Genomic DNA, 26,199 nt, shown 5'->3' with positions numbered 1-26,199 from the left:
TTTGCCTCTCTTATAAAGTCCTAATTCTTCTATTTTTGCTTATATTGACTATATCACCCAGTTGTTTTTATAATCACCAGGGGACACATTTTTAATCTATTTGATTTATCTTTACGGGAAAGATTGCAGTTGTGATTTTTGAATAGTTAGATATTATATGGACATAAAGAATCTAATACAACATATAGAAATAAAAAGTAATTTATAGTCCCAAAGAATAGAGTTGTAGTTACCATAGTAACCTCAACCATGAATGTTAAGGTTTATAAGGTAGAACGCTCACCCATAATAGTGCAGAAGCACGGCTTTTTCATGCTTAATAAGCCAGATATATTATATATCATAATTGCGTGCAATAAATCACTTCTGTGGAGTAAAAAACCTCTAAGATGGTAAGTCAGCAATTTTTAAGGGTTGGCTAGCTTTTTTCAAAATGTTCTGTGGGCAGGAAATGTATACTTGCACTGCAAACTGTCTATTGATATCTAGGGAACAAAAGAAGTGAACATAAACATTTTAGCATATAATATACTTGAAAATTAAGACAAATTTCTAAAGCTGTCATTAAATGTAAGAGTCATCAAAGACTCTAGAGACTAGCCAAAGGCAAACTGTGTCGAGTGGATCACCTAACAGATTGCAGCCAGCCTTAGCTGAGACCTGCAACACAGATCATGCTTTCTCACCACAGTCCTTCTTACAGACGCTATTGTGCTATTGTTAGAGTGTTTCTTTGAGCCTACAATATGCCCTCTCTTTGCTCGTTGGAATAAAACAGAGTGAACTTAATCCCCAAAACATCACTTGACAGTCCTCTCAATATTTGAAGAAAGCTCTTAAGGTTTCACCCACTACCTTGATTCCTCACTTGATTTTGTCTGTGTTCCTACAACATTTTCAGTAGATCAAATTTCTCTGACACCTCAGCATCCAGTGGTCATGTGACAGATTCTAAATGTCTCTTTTGAATCAAATGGGGGAACAGGTGCCAAACTGAGCAAAGCAAACGTTTCACATGTGGGGCTCTTGGACGGGGCCTCCAGGCATATTGGCATGGGGATATCGAGATTGGAGCATGTTCGAACCCTGGAAATCTCAAAGTTGAGATTTAAATCTCATCCTAAGGAAAGAAGGTTTGGAACAAAGCTCTCTCCTTGTTTTCTGTTCCGACCTCAGGATACAGCCCCAAGGTTACAGGTGGTCACTCAAGGTTGCAGGTGGTCACCCAAGGTTGCAGGTGGTCACTCTAGGTTACAGGTGGTCACTCAAGGTTACAGGTGGTCACTCAAGGTTGCAGGTGGTCACTCAAGGTGACAGGTGGTCACTCTAGGTTGCAGGTGGTCACTCAAGGTTACAGGTGGTCACTCTAGGTTACAGGTGGTCACTCCAGGTTGCAGGTGGTCACTCAAGGTTACAGGTGGTCAGTCAAATGAACTCATCTGCTGTTATCCTCCTCCATGCAAATGCAGCATTGCCAGCATCCTAATTCTAGCCAATGACATACGTTCATCCTCAAAACCCCTCCCACTGCCCAGGGTTTGTAAGTTCCTGTTTTACAAGAAATAAATAGCCAGCACCACCTTCTTCTTCAAAGATTGTCTGAGACTCATCATTTATTCTAGGGAAAGAGGGCCCCTTCTCCCCAAAGAATTTGTCGATGGACCCCTACGCTTGACTGCTAGTTAGGCAGCCAAGTGCTCCCGGTAAGCCCGGGTGTGTCCATCATTCACTGGCATGTTTTCCTGAACCAAACCGAGCTCCCCGCCACTTCCCACTCGGTTTTGCAGCTCCAAGCCTTCGTTATTGGATGTTCTCGAAGCACTCACCCATTTATCGAGTCAGGCTGCACCCTCATTGCCTCCTGGCTTGAGTTTCGGAGCCCTGAGTTCCCCACTGCCACCTGGCCTTGTGCTGGCAGCCCAACAAACAGAGCAGTAATGCTTATTGAGGAAAAATCTTTTCTCCCCAACTTCTGGCTGAACTGAAGATCTACTGGCTTGAAGCTCGATTCGGTGTTCTATCCTTCTCAGTTCCTGGGAAAGGCAGAACCTTTGACCCTCAGCTTCACCTCTTTCCACCCGAAAGCCAGCAGCACTTGGACCTTCCTTGGTAGAAGCACACACCTCCAGTTGGGTGGTGCCAGGGCCTCCTCCCTGGAGACGCACAACCATAATTACATGTCTATTACATTCTACAAACTGGACCAATGGGACCTGACAACCATCTCCCAGAAACGGATCCAAATTTTCTAGAACAGCCTTCTTAGCCATGTAGTCAACAGATTTGTTTCACGTTACCTGCTTGCTGATTACTTTTTGTGTTTATGTATTTGTAATTCCAAGTCTAGGCTATAGATTTTTACTCCTGTCAATTTCTTCCTGCTGTCTGGCTCTGACATTTTTGCCTTGAATTTAAGCAGAGTTGCAAAATAAAGGTTTGAATCTTGAGTCTCCTTTTGCCAAGCTTTAAAGATCCAGTAATTTGAGGGTAAAGACATAATTTAATAGCGGAGTACTTAGGTAGCATATGTGAGGCCCTGGGCTTGACTCATGGTGTAATTTAAACCAAAATCAAATAAAGTTACTGTCTTAGTTAGGGTTACCATTGCTGTGATGAAACACCATGACCAAAAGCAACTGGGAAGGAGGGTGGTTCATTTCATTTACACTTCTAGGTAGTCCATTGTTGAAGTCAGAGCAGGAAACTGGAGGCCAGAGGTGATGCAGAGGCCATGGAGGGGTGCTGCTTACCGCCTTGTTCCTTGTGGCTTGATCATCTTGTTCCTTATAGAACCAATGACCATCAGCCCAAGGATGAGCTAGGCCCTCCCCCATCATTTCATAATTAATAAAATGCCTTACGGCCATATCTTATGGAGACATTTTCTCATTTGAAGTTCCCTCCTTTCAGATAACTGTAGCCTGTGTCAACTCAACATAAAACTAGCTAGCACACCGAGGAATGTAGTGCAGGTGGTACAGTACTTACCTAGCATGCATGAAGGCCCAAGTTCATTTTATACCATCACACAAAACTGGCCGTGGTGGTGTGTACCGGCACCTGAGATGTGGAGAAAAGTGGATCAAATATTGAAGGTCATACTTGGCGACATACCTAATTTTAGACCTTCCTCAAAAAGAAAAAAAATAGATATCAAACCCCAGATCTACTAATTGCATCTTTTACTTTCATTTATGTAACTGTTGATAAAAATAGATTCAGGGAGGTAACTTTTTAATCATCTGTGGTTGCTTGCATTGTAGATTGAAACAGAGATCTGGATAATATCCTTATCTTTCATTTTATGCCTGAATACTCATTTCAAAGCCTATCAAACAACTCTCTTATTTAAACCTCAAAACTACCTATGAGACTGACTTACAGTAACTGTTGTCTTTGTGTTATGGATGGTGATAATTGAAAGAGCATATAGATTTCCAGTGGTGCAGCTAAACCTAAATGTAGCCCCAACGGTCTCTTTGTATATTATTACACCTTCCAGTTAGGATTGTACTTGCTTTGAAGAAAAGATCACAGACACACTCAGTTGTTAATTCAATGTGTCATTGAGGGTCATGTAGTATTGGGAAGAAAGCAAGGTCCTCGAGGCCTTTCAATTGATGAATTTGTTTAAATCAATGCCTCTGTGTTTTCTTTTTTTAATTTTATTTACTTATTTATTATGTATACAGTGTTCTAACTACACGTACACCTGAACACCAGAAAAGGGCACCAGATCTCATTATAGATGGCTGTGAGCCACCATGTGGTTGCTGGGAATTGAACTCAGAACCTTTGGAAGAGCAGGCAATGCCCTTAACCACTGAGCCATCTCTACAGCCCCCTCTGTGTTCTCTTATTCTGTTAGATATTTCATTTATTCAAATATTTTAATAAATCTCTACCAGTAACTTTTTCAATCTCATGCCCTATCCCACTTTAGAACCCCTAAGTCACACGTATGTCTAGCTTTTCACAGAAATTTTTGGGATCTGCTTTACTACTTTATTACTTTCTTTTTATTTTCTAGCAAGAACAGGCCAGCCAAGAAAATGGACATAAATAGCACAAGCTATGGAAAAACAGTTGTGATGAATGAGGTTGACCAGATGTCTTCCTTTCTGATATAAGCAGGAAAAGTAGGAAACTATGTTTCTAACCCGCATATTTCTGATGGGTAAAGCATTGGAAGCTGGGATGGGAGAGGGATGGGCTTTCTAAAAGTAAAGCATTATTCAGTGAAGTGGGGTTACTACTATCCCTGACGTGTGTGCTACAGTGGTGGACATTTTGACGAGGTATATGCAAATGCCAAATTCTCATGATAGCTTTAGGTTAGCACGCCTTATATCTATCAACACGTATGTGACAGGGATTATAAGAAAACTGAAGCCTTACATGTAAACAATAAGCTCTTAGTTGGTCAACAATAACAGTGATTGCAAACAAGTGACAAAGTAGCCACAACAAAAGCCACTTTCCCCAGAGACACTTACATCAGTAGGAGTTAAAAGTAACTTGCCTCTTGGCAAGAGAAATTTTCTTTTTTGAGTCTATCTTTCTTTAATGTACACAGTGTGGTAATGTCGTATGAACATGTTAGAAGATTTTGATCCTTTCATTTGTTTCGTCACTCATTCTCTTCCCGAAATAGAATATTTTACTCACAAGAAAGTGGTTAGGAAAGCATCATATTGGAGTTTCATAATATCTCCTGTTATTTCTCATATTCTGGAATCAATATCTTGTGGGAAATGTGTATTACTAACACATCCTGGAGTGACAACAGCAACTTCAAAGACTATGTTTTCTCCTGTTGGTTTTATGACTCACCTTACATGTGTTATCTAATTCCACTCTCTCATAGCAATTGTGTGAGACAACTGATAAGAAAGATAAGAAAATTGGGGTTCTCAAAGAGTCAATTACTGCCGTAAGTGAAGAGACTGGGTAGAGACATCAGTGGTCACAGACATCACCAACACAGATCTTCCTCAACTCAGAACACTCTAGTCTTTTTACTGCATAACAGCCCTGAGGAAAATTATAGTTTCTCTAAAATTTCCATCAGAAGGATACAAAGGAGAATTAGAGGCAGAGGTTAATGATAGTATAAGTCTGAATAAGTGATGGTAGAAAGACCTAAATGACAAGGTCTTCCCCTGGAAAAATAGCTTACAGGACTGTTGTACAGAAGGCTTGGGACATAAGAACTCTCCAATAACAAGAATGTCAATGGACCAGCCTTCAAAAATTGCCCTTTCTCTCAATTGATATGGACCCTATGATGAATTTCATGGCCATATAGGACCTTTAGTTTCTCAGAAATATTTCAATGGCTACTGTAAGTCAAGTAGAAAGTGGCCTTAGGTAATGATAAAAAGGTTATTACCCAACCTTACTTCTTAAAGTCTTAAGAACACTACGTTTGTATTTGTCAAATCCCTACCATTGGAAAGATTACCCATCTCTTCCTGTTACACTTAAAAATCATGAGGCCTAGTTTGACCAAAGAGCAGAAGTGATTGCCTAAGCACTGGGCACGCATACTTTGTCTTCTCTCTCTCTCTCTCTCTCTCTCTCTCTCTCTCTCTCTCTCTCTCTCTCTCTCTCTCTCTCTCCAGAACAGAGCATGTTGAATGTATAAAGTTCCTTCAACCTGTTTACCTGAGATAAGAAAGCACTGGAAAGTGCTACTGCAAAACCTGTAGTAAGTATAAGCCATTGTGGGGGAAATGTGTGTGGTTTAAACCAACATGCTGGGTTGTTCTTGACTACAAAATAACATAACTCTCCCTTCTTCTATGTGCCTTCCCTATGGAACCAGAAAGATGCACACACGAACTCTTACAAAATTTCCCTTTTAAACGCAATACAGAAAAAATGAGGAGATGACTCCATGGGTGGTGTGCTCACTGGGCAAGAATAAGGGCCTGCGTTTGAACCCCAGGACTCATAAAGCACAGTACCCTACAGCTGTGTTCCTACACCTCTTTGTCTCTTTTCCCGCTGCTGTGATAAAGTGCTCTAACAAAATCACCTTGAGCAGAACAGGGTTTATTCGGTCTTACAGTCAAGGGCACAGTGCACTGTGGCGGAGATGTCACTGCAAGAAGAACCTAAAGCAATCACTCACCACACAGCCACAATCAAAAAGGAAAGAGCAGTGAATGCAGACAGGTTCTCAGCCATCTTCCTCCATTTACAAGGTCTGCGATCTCAGCTAGAGAAGGTCATTGGCTTGGTGTTTTTGTACAATTCCTGGCAGGGGCAGTGTGGGTGTCTCTAAGCTTTTTGCTTGCTCCTGGGACTGTTTACCTCCTACTGGGTTGCCTGGTCCATGTCTGATGTGAGGATTTGTGCCTGATATTGTTGTATCTTGTTGTGCTGTGTTCTCTTGATATCCTTGGGAGGTCTCCTCTTTTCTGGGTGAAGAGAAGAGTAGGAGTGGATCTGAGGGAGAGGAGGATGGAGCAGGGAACTGGGAGAGGAGTGGAAGAAGGGGAAATTGTGGTTGGAATGTATTTTATGAGAGAGAGAGAGAGAGAGAGAGAGAGAGAGAGAGAGAGAGAGAGAGAGAGAATGGTGCCACTCATAGTGGGTGGGTCTTCCTACCATAATTGACATAATCAAGATAATCCCCAGAGTCAGGCCCTGCCCGTCTCTTTTTTCCAGTGACTCTAAACTCTGAGAAGCTGACGAAAGACAGGGATTGTCACATACAGCAAGATACAAGGCAGAAATAGAACATTTAGAAGCTCATGAAGCAGGTGGCCTGACCCAAACACATGCAAACAACAGGATAGTCTGTGTTCAAGTGTAGGGCAAGATCAAACACCGATGTTGTCCACTGATTTCCACAAGCATTCCAAAGCATGCTCATGTCCACACTGACACATAAACACGCACACATGGTAAAGACATGTAAACCATTTAAAAGACAATGGTTTAATTTTAAGATTATATAGCAATACCTTGGAAACTAAGAACTTGAATGCTGAAATGGATTAAAAATAGTTACCTACATGTAGCACAAATAAGGATAAAATGTAATAGAAATTTGTACACATTTGATGCTTAATTATTACTGCCCAATACAGTAGCAATGGTATTCTCTGAGAACAAAGCATGCCACAAAGCAAGCACACATGGAAACATATATTCACACACACATACACACACACATATGTTTTAACTGAAATTGAATTTTTCCTTCCAATTTCCCTTAGTTCTAAGGATCTATAACTACTTCTATTACTTTGGAGAGTAGTTGAAGACTGACGAAGCTGTAGGCTTCCTGAGAGCTAATGAGCCTATTTCCCTTAAAATTTAATCTGTAATTTTTTTTGCAGGAAAAGTTTTTGTATGCCTAAGCAAATGCCTTTGCTAATGGTCATTAACTACAGCTCTGTACTTGAAGACATGCACATCTGTGTTCTCTGCTTAAGGAATAGCTTTTGGTATTTTAATCTTATTACTTCAATTGAAAACCTTCATTTCTTTACTTATGAATATGAGGCGAGGGGTTAGAGAGTTGGCTCAAAGATTGAGAACATTTGCTGCTCTTCCAGAGTACCCCAGTTGGGTTCCCAACAAGCACACTGGGGAGCTGACAACCAATTTGTACTCCAACTCTAGGCGACGCTCTTCTGACCTCTGCACGCATTCACAGGTATGTGGCATATGCACACACAAACACACAGACACACACACAGACACACACACACACACACACACACAAATAGAAATAAAAATAAATGTTAAGAAAAAATTACAAGATCACTAGACAGCACATATATCTCTTTTAGAACTAACTTCAGCAGTATGTATTTGGAGATTCTTAGACTTATCCATATACAGAAAATATGTGAATCAACCTGCATATTACAAACTACAAAACATGGTTTCCTCTAGTCTATCATGTCACTTTCTATAGTTTAAAAGTATTCCATTCTGGGCACTGCAGGGCTCCTGTCAAAATACTAATATTTCAGGCAATAGTCGATGCTATTAATACCAGGACGATTTAGTTTGCTATACAAAGTGTGTCCTGAAGGGGTAGTTTTCAAATGGCTAGACATGCAGAAAAAAGCAAACCAAACTAAGAACACGCCTGGTTGCTAGCTTATTGTACACATACACACACATACACTCACACACACACACATACACACTCACACACACATACACACACACTCACACACATACACACATACATATACACACTCACACACACATATACACACTCACACACATACACACACATATACACACACTCACAAACACATGCACACGCACATACACACACACACTCATACACACATACATATACACACTCACACACACATACACACTCACACACATACACACACATATACACACACTCACAAACACATGCACACGCACATACACACACACACACTCACACACACATACATATACACACTCACACACACATACACACACACTCACACACATACACACATACATATATACACTCACACACACATATACACATTCACACACATACACACACACATATACACACACTCACAAACACATGCACACGCACATACACACACACACACTCATACACACATACATATACACACTCACACACACATACACACTCACACACATACACACACATATACACACACTCACAAACACATGCACACGCACATACACACACACACTCATACACACATACATATACACACTCACACACACATACACACACACTCACACTCATACACACATACATATATACACTCACACACATACACACACATATACACACACTCACAAACACATGCACACATGCACACGCACATACACACACACACACACTCACACACACATACATATATACACTCACACACACATACACACTCACACACATATACACACACTCACAAACACATGCACACGCACATACACACACACACACTCACACACACATACATATACACACTCACACACACATACACACACACTCACACACATACACACACATATACACACACTCACAAACACATGCACACGCACATACACACACACACACTCACACACACATACATATACACACTCACACACACATACACACTCACACACATACACACACATATACACACACTCACAAACACATGCACACGCACATACACACACACACACACTCACACACACATACATATACACACTCACACACACAGACACACACACTCACACACACCACTCCTGAATCCTAAGAACCCCCATTACAAGATCATCTTCTAGAGTTCCTGGCAGGTCACCCCTGAGCCAGTCCTGGATTCCGTTCTTCTATAGCTGTAACCCACAGGTTGAATCATATCTCCTGATGACTTGCTAGGCAAAACCATTCTACCTCAAGGGTAGTGTTTATAAATGAGCAGTCCCTAGATATTTCTCTCCACTCCCATTTCTTCTCTAAACTCTAGGCTCTTACACTTAAATATGACACAAACTTACATAATTTTCCTCTCAGGAATTATCTTCCCCATCTCTTTTTTGTGTCTTGAAATAGCACTTCCCTTTCCTTCAATAAAAATGAGGTTCATAATAAAACCTCAAAAGTATCTGTGCCTCATCTCTGCCTCTCCTCTATTACACAAATGAGGTCTATCAGCTGTGACAACGTCACCTCCATCTTTATCTCTATGACCTAGATTACTCCCTTCTCTCACATGCATTGCTGCCACAGTCTCCTACTCAAACCCCTTCCTCTCCTGGCCTCGCCATACTTGTCTGCTCTGGACCTGGGAGCTAAATGGGATTTCAAAGTAGAAATCAATTCATCTCACTCATCGGATCCTCCTCAGTGCAGCCCTCGTGTCTTAGCTTGGCCAGAGCTCTTGCCCCTTCGCACCTTATCCTCCTTCTAAGGTCTTGTCTCTCAGTCACATTGCCCTCAGTCACTTCTCTCCACACAGGCTCCGCCTGGTCTCCAGTTAGTGAGCACACTGCTGTCTCAGGACATTCACTGTGCCTTTCTTGCCTCGAAGGGTCTGTTTTCTGAATCAATCTTCAAGTTTAAATCAGATTCCACTCCATAAGAATATCATACAAAAAGTCACCCAACTCTGCAGGATAAGCATGCCCACTTGCATCATGTGACATAGATTGGGCCATGTCACTACACAGTAAGCCTACGATGGCATAAAAACTGTCCTGCAGCTCCTATAGAAATCAGGAGTAGACAAATAGATGCAAAATACATCCCAGAGGTATCTACTCAGCCTCCTTGGTCATATATTAAGTTTTCCCAGTTAAATTAAAATAAAATCTAAACAAGAAAGCATTTAATTGATACTAAATAAAACAAACAAAACTGACAACATTTGAGACAATTATCACAGATTAGTGAGTTATAATACTAGATTTTGACTGATGTACAGAAATACTTAAAATGTTCACTTTATTTCTTATTCCAGCCACAAGTTGAAAAAATGGGTTAGTATATGCTAATTTTCATTGTCAACCTGACTGGAGACGTAACTGAGGATGAAAACCCACCCTGGTGTGAGCAGAATGTTCCCGTGGCCGTGGGCTCTGCATTAAACAAGAAGGAGACTAGGGGAAGACATGAGCATCAGTAGTTACCACTCTCTCCTTCTGGCCAGTGGGTGAAATGTGACCTCCATTTCTCCCATGCTGTGAGTAACTGAACCCCCTCAAACCATAAGCCAAGTATTTTTCCCACAGCAACAGTAAAATTGTATATTAAAGTATGAAAACTCCCAGAGTTTTAAATTTTTCTGCTTGATAAGTATTACCAAATGTCCATTAATTTTATCTTTCTTCTTGGAAAATACCCTATATATTAAACTTTCTTCCACACCAATGTAATAGACCATGGTATTCCATGGTATGTGTTCTCTAAGTATTATGCATTAGATTTCTTCATTTGTTCCTGATAAGTGGACAAAAAGCAGAATAATCTCTTGATTCCTGGGCTAAAAAAAGTAGAGTAAGATGGACCACCAAGATGGACCAGAAACTAGGAATGTGTTTTAAAGATGATTGGGAGAAATCAAAAGGACGTAGTTGCTAGCTTGCAAAAGGCCCCATAAGTACAGTTAGAGTACCCACACATGAAGAGTATTTCTTTGTTTTGTTTTGGGTTTTTTTTTCCTTGTTTGTTTTTGAGACAGGGTCTCTCTGTGTAGCCTTGGCTGTCCTGGACTCGTTTTGTAGACCAGGCTGGCCTTGAACTCACATTGATCCTCCTGCCTCTGCCTCCTAAGTGCTGGGATTAAAGGTGTGCACCACCATGCCCAGAAGAGTATTTCTTAATATAAATTATGTTGACAATATTGGATTTTAAGAAATATCTATACATATTATTTTATTGAGTAATATTAAATTTTATTATTGCATTCTGATATAAAAATAAATGAAGAATAAATTAAATTAAAACCTCTTCCAGACAGTGTAAAACAGACTAAGAGATGTGAAGAGATAATGAAATTAGAAAAATAATCACTTATTAAGCAACATTAAGAACTGATTTAGGGATCAGTCATTGTAGATGGGTCAAAAGTAAGGATTATCCAAATATTAGTGTAATACAAAAAAACATGCATTGAGAAAATACTTTCAAATTATAAAGAGAAAAATGACATTATTAGAAAACTTTAACCAGCTGATCAGATATGATGTTACCATTCAGGGGACAGGACTGCGTAAATAACCTGTGGCATGACGGACCGAGAAAGAATTCACGAGATCTTGGGGTGTTTCTGTAAACAGTATCTGTCATGAAAATAATTGTGAGACAGCACCAAGGTAACACAAATGGGGAGAATTCCACCTTGCCACCCCCAAAATGTAAACACCATAGAATCTACAGAAAGATAGAAAAGCTATTTCAAGACTGACCTAGAAGGACAAAATAATGAATATAACCAAAAACTTTATTTTTGCTATAAAACACATTATTGGTAACATTGACAAAATAGGAATAGTTCTCTCAACAATAGGACTTTCAATTTAATTTCTTAATTGTGACAAATATGTAGAAATTATACACACAATAAAGTTCTACTTTTTTGTAAATACAAAATGGTAAATTAAAGGATAAAGACATGCCTTGTTTTTTAATGGAATGTGTGTGGTAAGCAAACCAAATGTGATTAAATATTAATATTTAGAGAATCTAATTGAAGGTGTATCTGGGGTCAATTTAAAAATCCCATCCATGTCAGGTTAGATGAACAGTAGATTCATAAATCTGTAACATTCTAAATCTGTTATCACAAGGAGTAGAATCGACAAATCAAAGATACACAGTTTAGATTTTGAAAGGCGCTATTTTCTCTTTTATCCTCAGAAGCCATTGAGAGTCACAAATGACACAGGAGATGATGTGTTTCCTGACTCCTCAGCATCATTGCACACTGTTGCTTTTGACTATGACTGTGATTGTTTAAGAAATGAGATTTCACTGTTGTTCTGGTTTGCATTCCTTTGATTGGTTGGGAGGTTGAGCACCAATTTACAAAAAGCAATAGCCATTTGAATTTCATCCCTTTTAAATTTCCTGTTCATACACTTTGCTATTCCAAGCATTGTTTTTCTAAATAATTTACAACAGGTATTATGCAAAAGGCAGTGGCCAATGCCACAATCATTTTGAATATTGTTTTCAGCATCTTAGGTTTCCTCTTTAACTTTTGTTACATTTTACAATTTCAAGGATTCAAATAAGTTTTTGGTGTGAGTCAGGAGTCCATGTTATCCCTAAATGCTCCCCCACAGCCCAAGAATATAAAAGTTTTTCTTATGGCTTCCCCTCCCCCAAAAAAACTTTGACTGCCTAATGCAGAACCTTTAATTTCCCAAAGTTACTCTGCTTCTAAGACACTTAAGGAACCCCCTCCTTGGTGAGTGATGACATTACTAGGTTTAACTCTTTACTTAAAGGTGTTGCACAGAGATGAGGTCAGCTAAACATAACTTGTAAGACAAATGCTTGGCACAGTCTAGGCTCACAGTTATGTCCCACAATAGTTCAGTGCCTCTAGCTTTGACTGGTGTGAAACCCAGGAACAGGTTTGTAGAATCTCTCCCCATCCTGGTTCTGCTCTCTCGGATGCAGGAAAAAGGTGCTGTCATCTTCCCAAATGAGCTATCTTTTCCTAGAAATAATAATCTTAGAACACATATGTGCCTAGAGAAAAATCTGGCTGCTTTCCACTTAGCTGAGACTGCAAGCATGTCAGTCCCTCTGGTCCACTAAAACATGTGCGCCTGTGGGCTGTCATCCTACTGAAGAATCCTGCCACTCCTTGTCAGTCCACATTAGACAACGGTACTGTTTTGTAACAATTTGTCTCCTACAAGGTGATTTACTCATTTTCTGCTAAGATTATTCTAGAAGATGTCATTGCTTTTGTCCTGTAGATCTTGTTATATTTTTATTGCTAGAGAAGAGTGTCATTTATTTTCACTAATAATCCATCTCTCTGGGAAAAATTGTTTTAATGTTTTCATGCTGGGTAAAAGCATCGGTTTAGAATTAAAGAACACAGATGTAAGATTGCTGCCATAAATAAACAATCAGCCCTAAGAAGAAAGGATGACAAACTTAACACCACATTGTACATAGTATATTTTAAAAAGAAAAGGCTTAAGGATTTAATACCATGCAAACTGACACCTTTGGATCATAGAATACTGGCTAAGAGGGACACTTTGGGCTGAGACATTATCACATGGATGGTATTGGATGTGTGTTATATACTCCTGAGTGTCTCCTCTCTCATCTCTAAAGTAGAAAGAGTAACCTTACTAAATCTTAGCATTGCTATTATTTATTTACGTTAGACCCATATAAACAAGGTGAATGCTATTAGACACCGTTTAAGAATTCAAGAGGCATTAGCCACCACCATCACTACCATCAAGTAATAAGATTCTAAAATAACATACCATCTTTAGTCCTGAATGGCATCACATGCAATGCACAAACGCCCTTGACCTGAGTACTGAAAGATGTTTGCGGTACCAAACTCACAGTAGAGTTTCTCTGGTAATTTGGGGACAAATTATTTCACCAAAAATTGGTATATTTTCAGGATTTTTCCCCTACACTGTTGATCTGCCTGTCTTTGTTTTCACCAATACCATACTGGTGGGATCACTGCAGTGTCTTTACGTAAGTAAGCAGTCCTGGCATTCCCCTTTCTAGTCTTATTCTGGGTGTTGCGCTTCTTTGACTTTGTCATGTCCCTTTGTAAAATGATGTCTCGGTTTCTACCAATCCCTTGCAGCTATCTTTGCTGAGACAGAACTGCCTATACAGATCCAATTAGGAAGCATTTCCATCCTTCATTGAGTTTCCCTTCCAAAAACAAGGTGTCTGGGTTTTTTGTTTGTTTGTTTTTGTTTTTGTTTTTTTGTCCATTTGCTTTTAGTTGTCCTCAGCCACATTTAGCTGCTTTTCCTGTACCAGGCATTCCGTGAATTCATTTCTAGGGATTGTATGTTTCCAGGATGTTGATTTAAATGATTCTTTTTGTAAAGTTTCTTTTTGAGTTGTACATTGCTAGTGTAGAGGCAAGGTAGCTGCCTTTTATATGCTAACTTGAGGCTCTCTATTGATTACATTGCTTACCTATAGTATGTTTTGGGACTAATTTTGGATTTTCTGTATACAATTATATAACATGAAACCAGGTTTTAAAATATTTCCTCTCCAGCCTTAAGCTTTTGTTCCTCATTAAATAGGCTAGAATACCTTCCTACAACAATGCTGATCAAAAGGGGCTCTAATACTTCAGCACTAAGCAGTCACCTTCTACCTGCATCACGTCTATTGTTACAAGCAAGGGTTCATATATATCTAACTCAAATTCTCTAATTCTTGAAATCATTGTAGGTTTTCCTCCTTAGTTTGTTGCAATGCAATCTGAATTGTTTATTATTTATTGTTATTTATGGCGAAGCTAGAGATTGAACCTGTACGTGCTAGGCCAGCATTCTATCCCTGAGCGATAGCCTCGGCATATACTGATTTTTGATACTTGAGATGGTTTTGTTGGGCATCCTAGTGCATGCCTGTAGGCCCATCACTCTGCAGGTTGAGGCAAGAAAAGCTCACCTGGCTGCGGAGTGAGACCCGATGTCTATAAAACAAAACAATATTTTGCAGCTATGTCCTAAATGTAATGCAATTGAAATCTGGCATGGTTTTAATATATTACTCAATTTGATGTACCAATGTTTTGTTAAGATTGTTTGTATCTATGATTAGGAGATATAATTGGTTTACAATTTTTCTTTGTAATAATGTTGTCTAGTTTGGGTAATAGCATTATACTGATCTCATAAAATTAACTGTGACTTGTCTGTTCTCCTCTCCTGAAAGAGTTTCTGTAAGTCTCATCTTATTTCTTAATTACATATCTGATAAAAACTTACCTGTGGAACCATCTGGACTCCACAGTGTAGAATGTTCTTATTAAAACCTCAATCTCTGTTACAGTATTGGGAGTATCAGATTTCTATTGCTGAGTGAAAAATCATCTCAAAAAGTTAACATCTTAAGAGAACAAACATGTATTGACTCTTAATTTCTGTGAGTTGGGAATCTTGTAGTAGCTTCCCAGGTGCTGGATCTCCAAAGTGTCTTGGGAGGTTGTAGTCAAGCTGCCAGTAGAGGCTACAGTTCTTTTTTTGGGGGGGGGGAAGGGATCGAGACAGGGTTTCTCTGTGTAGCCTTGCCTGTCCTGGAGTCACTTTGTAGACTAGGCTGGCCTCGAACTCAGAGATGCGCCTGCCTCTGCCTCCCGAGTGCTGGGATTAAAGGCGTGCCCCACCACGCCCGGCGAGGCTACAGCTCTTTAAAGCTAAACTGGAAAGGAATCCACCTGAAACTTGTTCACACTGATCTTGGAAGTTCTTAGTAACTTTACTTGTTGACTAAAAACATTAATTCCTTTCCTGTAAATGATTGTCTTATAATATGGTAAATGGCTTCCAACAGAGTAGATGAGGTGAGAGAGAGGGGGACATCAGAAACCTCAATGTCGCTTCTACCAGACTCTCCAAAGTGGCAGGGTGTACTTCCTTGTTGTATTGTTCTGATCACTCAGATGACCTTTAGTGACAAAAGAAGTGACAACACACAGGTGTGACCCCCAGGATGGCTTAAGATGCTAACAGCACAATGTGAAGCAGTAAGCAAAGTTGGGGCAAACTTTGCTGCACGAAGAAACAAAACACTAACACCAGCAACATAGTCATGTGTATTAGGAATTCTATGTCTCTTCCTGCTAATCCTAAAGGATCCCAAGCAATGACGGGCAGATTAGCAGGAAGAAGCTCGGAGTGACCACTGACTGGCAAGCGAGGCATGGCTGAGAGTCCTGAAATCAACCGCACTGTTTGTCCTAAGCGTCTACCTTTACACATTTATCCTAAGAAAAACACCTGTATGAGGGAGTTATGTGTAAGAAAACTAACTCCTCATGCCTTGATGTTTCGTTCACTTGGGGCTGGTACAGAGAACAGCGCCTGTGTACACCATATTCTAAAGCCACGGCTTGCGTCCCCAGCAACACAAGAAGATGAAAACAGAAAACTGTTAAATGAAATGGGTACTTTGTGTCCATCAAAATGATTTCCTAAAGGAATAATCATTGGCATGGAAAGACTTTTAATGCTGGTTTTAGATAAATTGGGGGAAAGTTATAGGGTAGCTTTTGAGGAATAAAATCTATTCATGTAAAAAATGTTTAAAAAGTCAAAATATTGACAGACACTCAGGTGTGAACATAAGGCTTAACTCAGGCATGAGGCTGAGAGTCAAGTCTCAAACATTGGTTTGAATGAAACCTAGAGCTAAAATAGCCAGGTTACCAACACTGGAAAGGCTTAGAGGCCTGATGCCATAATGGGACACACACCTCCAACAGTCCAGAGTGTCCTCATATCACTTTCACACCCATACTGGGGCACGTGTGTCCACACCTCTCAACACACCTCTGTCTTTAGTAGCTTAATTCTGTAGCATTGGGGCTGAACTAAAGGAAAATACAGGAAGAGGAAAAGACAAGGAATTGATAGGTAAAAAGAAAGAAAGGTAAGCTCTCTTTCATTTTTTTTTTTTTTAAAGATAGATATGGGGTCTGGGAAGATGGCTCAGCAGACAAGAGTGCTTTATTATCCACAGATGGAGACCTGGCTTAAATCTGCAGAGCCCTCTTAGAATGCCAGGTGCAGTCCAATATGCCTATGACTCCAGGGCAGAAACAGGAAGATCGCTGGGGCTTGCTGGTTTCCAGTCCAGCTCCTGGTTCTGTGAGGTAGCCTATCTCAGGAGAATAAGGTGCAGAGCTATAGAGCATATCACATATGTGAATATCACACACACATGTACACACACACACACATACACACACACACACACACACACACACACACACACACACACAAATGGGTGGACTCTGCAGGAAATTAAGAAACGTTTGAACTAATCAAGACATAAAAAGGGAACTCCCGCTGTTTCCAATAGGTTAGGAAGTCACCTAGTAAAGGAAATGCTTTACATTCAATAGTGTGAATTAGGAAAAGGCATGGTTTTTCCCGATATAAGAAACATAGCATGTTAACAGCTCAAGGTGGATAAAAGTGAAATGGGATTCTTTGTGAGGTAGAGACTGTACTGGGAAACCGTCAGGCAGAGCTGTAAGGCACTCTCATTAGAAGAGACAGACCGACATGACAACTAAGTTCCTTAGCTCAGGTAGATAGCTAATTGGGAACCCTAAGCTTTATCTTATCATTTTATTTGTTAATATAATAACTTGGTTTTCATAAGTAATATCTTCTAATACAGTTTAGAAATATTCAAAAGAGAGGTTGGGTGAGAGGCTTTATTTATAATTTTCCCTACCCAAAATAATTAACTTCTGATCTTTCTATGACTCTGAATAACCCATAGTCAATATTTCACATAAAAGTAAGCTACCAGGATGAATAGCTCCCTCATGAAAAAAGAGACTTACTCTAAATTACAGACAAAGGAAAGATTTCCTATGGATAAAATGTAAAACATTACACAGTATAACAAAAAAGAAAAATACTGTTTCTATCAACATGGGACTTTTATACAAGCCTGACAATGTAAATAACCAAAGAAATATCAATAAATTTCTGAACATTTTAAATTCAGCTAATGGAGCAAAGTCCTATGTCCTTTTGAGAAAAAATAGACGTGCTCATTCCTTTAAATAAGAAAAATGTTCACATTTGCCACTTTCTTATCTGATTAAGCAGACACTATAAAATGATTTTTTTACTCACACAATTGTAATACAGTCAATTAAAGAGTCTTAAAGCTCATATGATTATCAATGGACACTCAAGCCCCATAGATGTCCTTGGTATCTGGAGAAGCACACATCCCAGGTGAGCATCCTCTTGGTGTGTTTTGAATAGCAGGCTTCTCTTCAGGTTTTTCTGTTTTGTTTTTGTAACTGTCAAACTCTAAGATACTTTTTCTCCTGACACTAAGTTTGCTGCCTTTGTTCTGTTGCCATTTCCCCCAGTCTCATTAAAACATAATTGAAAATTAAAATGTATATAATTAAGGTATGGAATGTGATATATTGCATTACAAAACAAAGTCAAACTCAGCAGCTTATGTGTCACTCACTTCATATAGTTTCCATTTGTTTGTCTGTGGAGGGCACTTACAATCTACTTGCAGCAACCTTCAAGTATATTAAATTCATATAGTTTTCAAAAAGGAGACATTTTTATTATTTGAACATTATGTTAAATGAAATAAGCTTGACACAGAAATAGAGGCATGGCATGATGTCACTTATATATGGAACCAAAGTTAAACTCATAGAACCGGAGATTAAAGTGTTTTTATCAGGGGCTAAAGGGCCAAGGAGGCTCACTCACGTTTTTGTAGTTTTGTTTTTAATGTAACGCTGCCTTCAATATTGTTTCTGTTGCTGTGATAAAACATCATGACCAAGGAAGAAATGGCTTTAGTTTGCTTTTAGTTTCAGTTCACAGTCCATCATAGAAGAATTAGGATAGGAAGTCAAGGCAGGAGCCTGGAAGCAGGAACTGAGGCAAGAGCCATGGAGGAGCTATGCTTCCTGGATTGCTCCCTGTGGCTCGCCCAGCCTGCCTTCTTACATGTGCTCAGGGGTGGCACCAGCTGCAGTGGATTGGCCTCCCACACAAGTCAGTAAGAGAACTCCCTACAGCCCTGCCCGCTGTCCGATAGAGCCATTTCTCAGTTGAGAGTCTTTCTTCTCAAATGACTCTACCTTGTGTTGTTGACATAAAACTTATGAGGACAGTTGGTTTTCATGTTCACAGCACCAAATATACTCAGGTGCGTTTCCTTCCCCGAGTGTTGGGGTCCAGCCTAGGCCCTCACTCATTGTAAACAGGTATTCCTGGTCCTGTTACATTGAGCTACGTTCCCAGTTTTTGAAACTTTCATTCATTTTATTAGCAATCCACTGGCAAAAACAGATACATAGCCTAGCTCAAATCGAAAGCACAAAAATAAACTACACTCCATTTTTTATGGGAAAAAAACTACAAAAGCCATACAGTTATTGTTTGCAGTTTACCAGACATGACTAGACTTCATCCATCTTCTATGTTTTGTATTCTAAGTGTTGTTTTTACTGCCAATGGTTCTTATTGGTTTTTTGTATCTATGTATTTTATACATATTTTGGTCCCTGTCATTGTATTCCTTATAATGAAAATCATGTTCGTTTCCTTTATTGAAAAAGAAAAAAAAACCCTACCTGGTACCTTAAAACTGATCTCATGTGGGGTGAATTTATATGGTTTGGTGACTTGATTAGTGTGGAAAGTGCTAAGGACACACTAATTGCTACAGTAATGCTTGTTATTATTATTTTATGTTCGTTACTGTCATTATTTTCCCCTAAGTTCTTTTTGCTCTCTTCAGTTAGCTGTAATTTCACCATTGCTTTTCACATAAAGTTCATTTAGAGATTGAGCCAGGTGTGGTGGCACATGTCTTTCATCTCAGCATTGGGAAGGCAGAGGCAGATCTGTGAGTTCGAGGCCAGCCTGGTGTACAGAACAAGTTCCTGAACAACCAGAGTCACACAGAGAAATCCTCTCTCAAAACGCTTCTAATCTGTCGGTCCCATACATTTCCCCAATGAGTGTCTACCATTTCTCCCCAGGACTTCAGTCTCTTGTCCTTGTCCTTCTCCCTTTAAAGCCTTTCCCTCACAACCCCCCCCCCCCACCTCACCCCTACCCTTGCCACTCACAGGCCTTCTTTTTGTCAGGCAGTGATTTCAGCTGGAACTTCCTGCCCCCAGGCAAGAGTGGAGCATTTTTTTACTGAAGCAAGAATGCCTTACCAGAGGCTACCCCAATGAAGAAAGTGACATCCTCCCTAGGCGACTATTAGCAGCTAGTGGGATTTAAAGATAGCTTCTAGTTTGACTGGCTTTTTTCTTTTTTTCAGTTCATGCTTCTGTTTGTTGAAATTACTGACTCCTTTCAGTTTTCAAGTCCAGAACCGAGTTTATGATGCATTTTAATATTTCCCATCGCCATGACCAGTGTGCTCATGAAGCACCTTGGGGCCTGAGAGCAGTCAGTCTCAGCCCCTCATGAGCCCTCTGGCTTCCTTCCCTCTCATCTTCCAGAGGGCCCCAGGCAGGAAGTCATCCGCGAAGAGGAAGGCTGCCAAAAGCTTTCTTTTTGGTGTCCTCAAGTGTCCATCACTAACAGGAGCAGGCGTCATAGTTTGGAGTTTTCAGGACAAAATGCTCTGATCATCAGCTTCACAGATTCGCTCACATTTCTGCCTGTCAATGAGCCGTGGAGATGCTTATGGTCTGTGCTCTACACGTATTATCCTTGTTTTGCCTGCGAATTTACACTAGAAGAAGTACATTATGCATGAATTTATCACCTGACTGACCAAAATCCCATACTAATTTAGCAAAGCATCTTATATTAAATCAGAAGTTCATGTTATAAATACACAAAAGAGGTTTAATCTCATCAGTCATTTGGGAAAATATAAGTTCAATTTATAACAAGATACAATGACAGGACTGTTAGATTAGTCAAATCAAAGCTGGCCCTAGGAAGAAAAGATGCTAACATGGAGCAGTTAGAGACCGTAACCTGATGGCAAGAGTGAAAAATGACACGGTTTGGAAACTAGACTGCCCATCTCCTGGAAACGTTAAAATATACCTACTTCTGAACCAGTAATTCCACTGCGCAAGCAAAATGAATGCATTTGGCTGTGCAGATACTTGTCTATGAACATTTATGATATCTTTACTTGTAACACTTAACAATGGAAAGTAGCCAAAATATCTAACAAGGGATAAATTGAAGAGAAGGGGCCTGTATAGAAACGGTAGAATTCTACTTTGCAGTAGGAAAGAGCAGAGTAGTAAGTGTTATCCAAAATAAATATAGCTCAGAATATTAGTGATGAATGAAATAAACCAGGCAAAAAAGATGTACACTGTATCCTCCATACACTTCCTAAAACCCCTAAGTTATAGGAATAAAATAGCTCTTGAGCTATGAGTACAAAAAATAGGGAGAGATCACAGCATCTTGGGAACTTTTAGGGGTGATGTGCCTGTTCATTATAGGCATGGTTTCACAATACATGTCTACAACTTCCCAAATAGTGTGCTGTACCAAATTTATTAGATGCCAGGTATACCTCAGTCTTGCTATATAAAGAAATAATTTGATGCTGTTACACACTTAGGAGCGGACTTCACTTTAACATACCAGTTTCATTTAAAAGACAATTGTAATATTGATAAAATGTTAATGATGACAATTAACATTTAATTGTCACTTTGCAAAGCCAGTGATTATGCAAAGCATCCTACTTAGGTCATCACATTCTATCCCCTTCAACAAGCACATCAATTTGGTACTACTAATGACCTCATTATACAGATAAATAAATTGAGGTTTGGAAAGACTAAATATAGCTTATTCAGAAGGCACACACAGGGTCAGCGACAAACGTGTTGTGGCTCTAGAGTCCAACCTCTCAACATCTTTCTGAGTGAGATGGGAAAGGATATTTTGCCTTGCTGGCTTTTCTTCATCCAGGTTTTGACCTTTCCAGTTTTTAACTGCTTCCTGTGGCAAAGGTCATTAAGCTAGTTCTCACATAAAGCCGGTTCTGAGCCTGGGGATTAGAAAAGTACACAACCTTTTGGTCATACTTTGCGAGGTTACAGAGATGGAAAAATTGTGAACAACTTTGGGATGCCCTGACTGAGTGAAAAAAAAATCTAAAAATCATATTTGCTATAGGAAATAAACAATAATGTAAGTGTCTCCTGTCTACATAACTATGCATTATCTTTGGTGGGATGTAGTTGGTCATTTCCCTACAAATAAAGGCATGCCCCCTTCCCCTGTCCTTTGACAGCTGTCCATCCACACATCTCTTGATATCAGCTTCTCTTATCTGGCTATAAGTTGTCTATGGAAATGGTTGTAACAACCACTGGCTCTCTCATAATGGGTTTTAAGTCCTTGAATTCTATATTTTATATTTTATGAGCACCATGATTTATCTTTTCATAGCAAGTTCTGCTCTTCAACATACGTACATTATAATATGATACAAATAAAATTTTAATAACTTGCTTTTTAGTGAACAGAGCAGTTTGTTCTTCCCAGCTTTGTCCCTTCTGTGTCTGTATAAAAATTTCATTAATAGAAGATAATGGCTTCCTTGTTGGATTTTATTAGAAAAAAAATAAAGTCCAGGGGTAAATACGGGTAAAGGTTTCTTTCTTTCTGTTTTTTTAAAGCAGTTCTTTTTCTCTAACCATAAACCTTTGTATGTTTAATAGAAGAACAGGAAAGACAGTGAGTGCAGGTCTTCGGTCTGCCTTCTCAGGACATCTGCCAAGAAAAAGAAAGGCAGCCAAATGTTCCCTGACTAAACTTACCATAGAAAGATCTGAGTTAGAATAATAGATACCTGCCTTTCCAGATCAGGTCTCCAAGTCTCCATCACAAACTAAGACAGTGGATTCCAAAAAGGAAAGCTAGGGGGGCTCCCAGTGGACATGCGGGTCACTGGAGATTGGAATTAAATAGCTTTGGACTCCAAACCAGAAAGGCTTTGATGGCGTGTGGTATTTTTACAGGGTTTCTCTTGTAGTCCTGGCTCTCCTAGACTCGCTTTGTAGACCAGGCTGGCTGGCCTCAAACTCACAGAGATCTGCCTGCCTCTGCCTCCCAAGTGCTAGGATTAAAGTTGTGTGCCACCACGCCTGGCCCCATAAAACAATATATATGTGTGAAGATTTTTATAATAAAAAGACGTAAGATTAAGCACTCAGTGTATATCGGAATAGTTACACTTATATGAAAGCACTGTTCATCTAAACAGATAGGGATACGCAGTTGGTAAGACTTGAGGTCACCATGATCATAGAAACAGCACAATAGAAAACTGCCATTGCAGCTTAAACATGGCAGGTGTTTTGTGTCCTGTGCACGTCAAAGTTTAGACAACTGCATGGTGACATCATCAAAGACCTAAGGTCCTTCCATCTGGAGCCATTTTTATTATGCTTTTCATCCTTGATTGTCAGGCAGTACTTGCAAGTGCTGCCCGCACAGTACATGTCTGAATGTTGGTAAAGGATGGAAGAAGAAAGGAGTTTGCGGCATCTTAGGACATCTAAAGATTTTGACAGTTAGGCCTCCAGTTGTCCCCTTTGTAGTCTGTGTTACGTTGCTAACTCAAATGGCAGGTAACATTAGGAAATAAGTATTTTCAATAATACTTTTCTTCCCTGAAGAAAATGAGAATTTGTTTGTAAAGGTGATGAAGAAAATAAAAATTTCTTGGGTGAAAGCAGTGAATGCTTGCCGAATATGTTACATTTGTGCTCCTATAAAAATCTTCTTTAGTCCTATTTTACTCAGTGTGTGTGTGTGTGTGTGTGTGTGTGTGTGTGTGTGTGTGTAGGTATGCTGTGGAGGTCAGAGAATAACTTTCAGCAGTTGCTTCTCTCCATCCACCATGGATTCTGGGCACTGAGCTCAGGTCATTAGGCTTGTGTGACTTAAGACTTTCACTTAAGCTGTCTTGTCAACCTCACCATGCCTACAATTCTTCTGCTGGAATTTACCTCCGTTCTGATAACCTTGATGAGGGATTTTTGGGAACTACAATCAATGCATTTGTATGAAAAGACCAAAAAGTGAGCCTGCTGTCTTTCTCCCATGGATGAGTCTAGGGAGAAGGCAACAGCCTGCAGCTTGGGAGAAGTTCATGGCTGAACCTGGCCCTGGACTCACAGAAGCCAGAACTCTGAGAGCAAATATCCGTGTTAGAAGTCACCAGGTTACATTGTTGTGTTACGGTAACCCAAACTGAGTCAGACAACACCACACTCAAAACTGACTTTACCATTGAGTGTTTAATCTTTATTTTTTTTAAAAAAAAATCCCAACAATCTTAAAATAGAAAAAATATAAGTTCAGTCTGCTTTGGGTTAAAATATAATTTTCTACATCTGCAAAGTTGTATGTAATCACAACCTCGTGTTTGAGAGGAAACCATTGTGCTACTTACAAACCATTTCCAAACATGTTTAACTAACAAAATCTCTAAGCCAAATTTTTCCATCAATGGAAAAATAAATAAATAAAAACACTTGTCATTGGTGATCACACAAAAGCTTCCCTGAAGGCAAAATTAGCTTTGGCAGCATTCAGAGAGAGGAAAAGGGCATGATTTTCTTCAAAACTTAAAACTATTTGGATGAGGCAAATATTATAAGGAGACTTTAACCTTAAAATTTTCACTTTTCTGTCACTTTAAGAATAGTCTTCTTTTTCTTCCTGAGTCTGCTTCTTTTCGAGGCAGTTTTCACCCTCCCTTCTGTCTTCATTATTTTTAGTCGTTGTTCCTTCTATCCAGAACACGGTTTTAATAAGGACTTCAGAGAGCTTGCCCTCTGTTCAGACTCCTATTCCAGAAGACGGGATACTCGGCAGTCTGAGGAGAGGCTTCTTGTAAGTTCCCATGCAACAAACGCAAAGCAATACACTCTGCTCCAGACTTAAACAAACAAAAAACCCCAGCTGTGCTGAAGCAATACGTAAGAGGTCACTGGGAACATCACTTGTGCATGTCATGCCTGCGCACTGGCTCGTTTCATCTGAATCCCAGGACTGGGAAAGAACCGCACGGAGCGTAGCTTCCTTGCGGTGACAGCTGCGGCCTCCGATTTTCTCGTCTCAGCGCTGCAGAGTGGAGAGGAACCAGGCAGAGACCACACAGCTGATGCACCCAGAGCACCCTAATGCCTCAACAAAAACAAAACAGTTCTCTGGCGAGGGGAGTGGGGGTGGGAGGATAACAAGGCAAATGTAGGGCGGATGAGAGTTCTATATTTAGGTGCTAACATGAGCTTTTCAGATGAACTCAGTGTAAGTAGACTGGAATGCTTAGTACACAAGTTTAAGTCCATATACCCTGCAATTTATGTCACTAATGACAGGTGTGTGGTCTCGACCTCTTTTCTTCTTTTCTCCAAATCAAGACAAATGCCTGTCTGATATTGATCAAACCCTGTAAGTCACATAGGTCTAATCTGAGATAGATTTAAAATTGGGCAAATTTGGTGATATTATAAAATGCTATGTCCTGCTAATGAGAATACAAATTGTTTTAACTGTGTGAAAGATCATTTGGGGCTGTATTAAGAACCTTACAAAAGCATAGCATTTCCAATCCATGCCTACATCTGATTACCCTGTTTGGATAAAGTAGCTTTATGTTGAGATATCTCATAGCATATTTATAAAAAATGAAAGTAACCTAATTAATGTATTTTGGGATATTGTGTAATATATGTTTAAGGTCAAAGATGGGGTACAAAAAAATAAATATAATGTTACCTGAGTTTTGAAATTATAAGATCCAACACAATAAATTCTACCACAAAGTAGTCATAGATACATAAAGAACAATACAGCCTTCTAAGCACACCCTGACCAAATCTCGGATTCCTCGCTTTGAATGCATTCCTAAGTACATGCATGATCCAGCACAAGGCATGTTGTGATTCTAGTGTTTTCTAACACATTTTCAAAGAGTCACCCAGCCAGGGGCTGTGACACATGCTTTAG

This window comes from Acomys russatus, chromosome 24 (genome assembly GCF_903995435.1).
Source record: "Acomys russatus chromosome 24, mAcoRus1.1, whole genome shotgun sequence".
In the NCBI taxonomy this organism is placed as follows: Eukaryota; Metazoa; Chordata; class Mammalia; order Rodentia; family Muridae; genus Acomys; species Acomys russatus.
Note: the sequence above shows the minus strand (reverse complement) of the source record.